The sequence below is a fragment of the Mus caroli genome, chromosome 7, assembly GCF_900094665.2.
Source record: "Mus caroli chromosome 7, CAROLI_EIJ_v1.1, whole genome shotgun sequence".
Lineage (NCBI taxonomy): Eukaryota > Metazoa > Chordata > Mammalia > Rodentia > Muridae > Mus > Mus caroli.
Window position 1 is genome coordinate 134610707 of NC_034576.1, and position 4319 is coordinate 134615025.

The 4319-nt window shown below is 48.6% G+C and overlaps 1 long non-coding RNA gene across 1 annotated transcript in view; it reads left to right on the forward strand.

Moving 5' to 3' along the window:
• The first annotated feature begins 1197 nt into the window (after window positions 1-1197).
• The window catches only part of LOC110297503, a 3918-nt gene continuing 796 nt past the window's right edge, over window positions 1198-4319 (forward strand). The window contains exons 1-2 of the long non-coding RNA XR_002378293.1: window positions 1198-1342; window positions 4180-4243. This is a non-coding gene — a long non-coding RNA (uncharacterized LOC110297503). The remainder of the gene's footprint in view (window positions 1343-4179; window positions 4244-4319) is intronic.

A 4319-nucleotide genomic window follows, 5' to 3' on the forward strand; every position in this document is an offset into this window, starting at 1 on the left:
TAGTTCCTGGACCTTGGTGTTGGGACTCTTGACTTAAGGTCTGGTAGCTCCCTGGAACTATTCCAGCAATCAGGGACCACAGTCTCCCACCTTCAACTCTTCCTGGCCTTCTCTATTTTTCTGCAGCCCTTTGACATCTCTGCCCCCAGCCTCTCTCTAGAACTCCTCAGTGTCCTCTTCTAATTGCTGTTGCCGCTGTCACTCTCATGACTGTCCCCATTGCCACCGTTGCCGTCATTGCAGCACTGAGGTCTCCCCTTCATGTGACCAGTTCCACCTCCTCTACTTACAATAAAAATCCAAAGTTGTCAATAAAAAGGCCAGCTGGGAGTCAGTGAAAGATTCTAGTTGTAGGCAGCCCACCCTTCTGCTGATCCAGCATGGCAGGTGCTCCCCAGTGGCCTGAGTGAAAAGAACTGAGGATCAACAGGGTCATCCAGAGATCACTGAGGCTTGTCTTGCAGGAGTGGCCATGACTGGAGCATGTCTGCAGTTACTGGAGTAGCCAAGGAATTGATTAAACAAGCTGGGCCTGCAGGAGGACAGTCAGGCCAGCAGCCAACAAAGGGGGTTTTCTCCCACAGTTCCATATCCAAAGCTGTCAAATATAAGGAGAAGACCTGTAGGCTGGCCTCTTCTTGACAGTTCTAGTCATTCATAGAAAACAAATGTTTTCATGTGGACTTCACGAGAGCTGAAAACAGAACACTTCAACAGCATTCAACAGTACTTGATACAGATCTGGCAATGCTTAAGTGTGCTAGTGGCCCAGAGGGAGGTGAGATTTTTGCAATATTGACCCAACTAACTTCAGAATGGAAAGAAAACAGAGGGCATCCTTGATGCTAACAAGGGCAGAAAGTTAAAGCCTGGAGCTCAGAGGGTTCCGTGAGTTGTCCAAGGTCACACAGTTGACAAACAGCACGGCAGCTCCTCAGACAGCGTCTTCCCAACCGAGTCTTCTGCTCTTCACAAGCACTGCGAGCCAAGGTCAAGGACTTCTGACTCTCTCACAGCCCAGCTCTCCACAGATCTAAGGACTCTTCTGCTCAGGACTCAAAGATGAAGACAGTTTCCCTCCCCCCACCCCACCTCGAGGATACTGTGTACAGGCTCCTTAGCCGCCGCCCTCCCCCCGCCCCCACACCTGCCCTACTCCACAGCAGGGCATTCAATAGCAACTTGGGAAATCCATGTGCATTATGCAAGTTTATCGCCTCCGGAGTATGTTCTCTGCAACCTGACACATGTACTATGTGGGAAGATGGCCCATTTCCTGTGCAGCATTCCAACTGTGCTGTGTGAGAACAGGACAGGACAGGATAGGTCCAGTGTGATTCAGGTAAGGAGCATGGACCAGTAACAGGTGAGTTAATTGTGGCAGATTCTTACCTCAGATGGATGGCTGCTACTCTCTTCCACCCACAAGAAAATGCATTGTTTAGGACCCTAGCAGCCAGGACGAGTCTTATTCTCTCTGTTTAAAACAACAGGAAGTATTTCTTAGTGTTCCAAATACAACCTTCAGTCTTTGAATACAGGAGGCCAAAGACCTCTTCCCATAGCTCCTCAGTCCCTGATGCCAACGCACACTTCAGTCACACATCACCCGGAGGTTGACTTCCTGCTGGTGACCCAGAACATGATGCAGGAGCTCTAGACCTCACAGCAGTTTGTGGAGTGCCAGGAGTTATTCACCAAACTAGTAGAGTCTGCTAGGGAGCCAGTCCATTGTTTCCAGCTTGATACCTAAGTTGACACAGAAGGTACATGCTGGACTCTATACATATGATGAACCTATTCTCCAGATGGGCAAACTGGGGACAATGACACTCAAGAAGTTTGTCTTGTCCACCACCCTCCCTACCCATTTCCAATACATTGGACACTCACCATACACCTGTGGAAGGGACTGGAAATGGACTCCTGGTGGGTTAGCCCTGGGCAGAACTAGGATCAGGACTGGAAATGGACTCCTGGTTGGTCAGCCCTGGGCAGAACGAGGATCAGGGAAGAGAAAGGGAGATTCCTCCAGACATTTGGGGACATCAGCACATGAGATGGCCATGTGTTATAGCCCTGGGGACACAGAGATGAAGTATGTAGAAGAATGTGTTTGGTTGCAAATGACAGCATCGATCAGAAATCCATTATCTAAGAGTGAGAAACTCAATTAGTTGTTGTGACAGGGCCGTCTAAAGTGATTATCTCAGGTACTGCTGGATCCAGGGTCCAAATTATGAATGTCTCTGGGCCTGTTGGTCCTTAATTTTCCTCTGGTCCTTCACACACACACACGCACATGCACGCACACACACACACACACACACACACTACTACTACCACTACTACTACTGCTACTGCTGCTGCTACTGGTACTATCCCTACTGGGACAAGATCGGTTTGTTCAACAGGAGGATGGTAACAGATAACCCCAGTCTCACCTTCTATTCCTTGTCCCTTCCCTGGTGGCCACGCATGCCCTCCATTGTTCTAGGACAAGCCTCCATTTGGCACTAAGGGAGGAGACAGTTTTTCACTTAGACTGTGCCATTTTGATGAGCTGGTAGCCAAGTGGGCACTCTGATATTTGCCCTCCCCTAGTAACTTCCAGGGTACAGCTACTTCTGCATCGAGGCCTTTGGGTCCCTTTCTGGGTTTCAGTCTCCCTCCCTGGATCCTCTAAAAAGCAGCACACACATAACCTGGAAAAATATTGCTGGTGGAAAGCTGGGGCAGCTCAAGATGGCAGGAGCTATGATTAGGACAGCCCGATAGCGGTAAAAGCCGAGTTATGCTGCCAAGCTCCGCCATAAGATCCTAAATGCAAAAGAATTGGTCTCCATGATAAGATTTTGAGCAAAATGGAAATGGAAACATCGGAGATGGTTTAACTGTGCCGTATGGAAAAATTGACACTGGGATCAGGCCAGCTTAATAGGGCTCCCACTGGAATTCTGGTGCTCTTTAGATGGAAATCCAGCCTGTTAGATAACGCTGATTAAAATGCTCCCATTCAGAGTGTCTTTGGGGTCACAGTGTCCACAGAAGCAAAGGAGCTGGGTCAAAATGTGGCAGTCAATGACCAAGGGAGGAGGCAGGAGGAATAGAAGCTGCAGTGGGGTGGAATGGTGCCCTAAGAGGAAGAGGGGGTGACTCACAAAACACCTGGGGCAGAGCGTGGTAAGGCTGGTATGGGCAGACCAGGTACCCCCTCCCCCCAGTGTGCTCCTGCTGAGGCCACACTAGGATATGTTATTCCCACTGTTGGCCCTTAGGGCATTCTTGTCGGGAAGGGGGCTCCATGTCCATCACAATGCCAAGTAAAACCAGCAAGGAAAAAGCCAACCAAAAGCTACTTTTCTTTCTAAATGCCATTTATTATTTTTGTCTTTCTAACCACAAAAAAAAAAAAAACAAAAACAAACAAACAACAAAAAAATGTGTGGTGCAAGGCAGAATACAAAAAAAAGAAAAGAAAAGAAAAGAAAAGAAAAGAAAAGAAAAGAAAAGAAAAGAAAAGAAAAGAAAAGAAAAGAAAGGAAGGAAGAAAACAGAAAACACCACCAGCACCAAGGACTCTACCTTTAACTGGAGCCTGCGTCCCACGTGGTGCTGAAGGAGGCTCAAACCAAGAAGGCCAAGAGCAGATGAAACAAGGTGCCAGCCAAGGCAGGATGTCCCAGGTCCTGATGCCTGTGTGGGCCTCAACATATTCCCAATGCTCTGGGCTACAGTTCCTACTATGATATGAGGCCAATACAGCACCTGCAGCATCGCCTGCAGCTAAGCCACCTGGGGCTAGGTTTGGCTGACACATAGAGGTCACCCACAGTCTCCACCACAGGGTCTCCATCACAACCTCACAGAAGAGACCTGAGCTGAAAATTCATTCCCCAGCCGTGTTTAATGTCTCCCAAACAAGGTCAGGACTCGCTACTCCCTTTTATGGATGAAGCCTGAGGACACAAGGAAGGTGTCTGTTCCTTAACGACGATTGCACAGCCGGAGAGCAATGGAACCACAGTGCACACGCAGTTTGCAGTTTGGGTTTGTTTTCTCTGCTTATCACATGCGGAAAGAGGGAACAGAGTAGAAGATGGGGGAGGTAGAGAAAGAAGAGACACGGGTGAGGGTAGACAAGCCCAAGGCTGGAAACACTAACACTCTCTCTTGCAGAGCCCTCAGATTCAGCAACACCCATTCCAGTAAATTCTCACTTTCAAATCCAGTGGCAAGCAAGGTGAGTCATCTTTGGCCAGGAAAATCTCTCTACAAAAGAAAGAGAGAGAGAGAGAGAGAGAGAGAGAGAGAGAGAG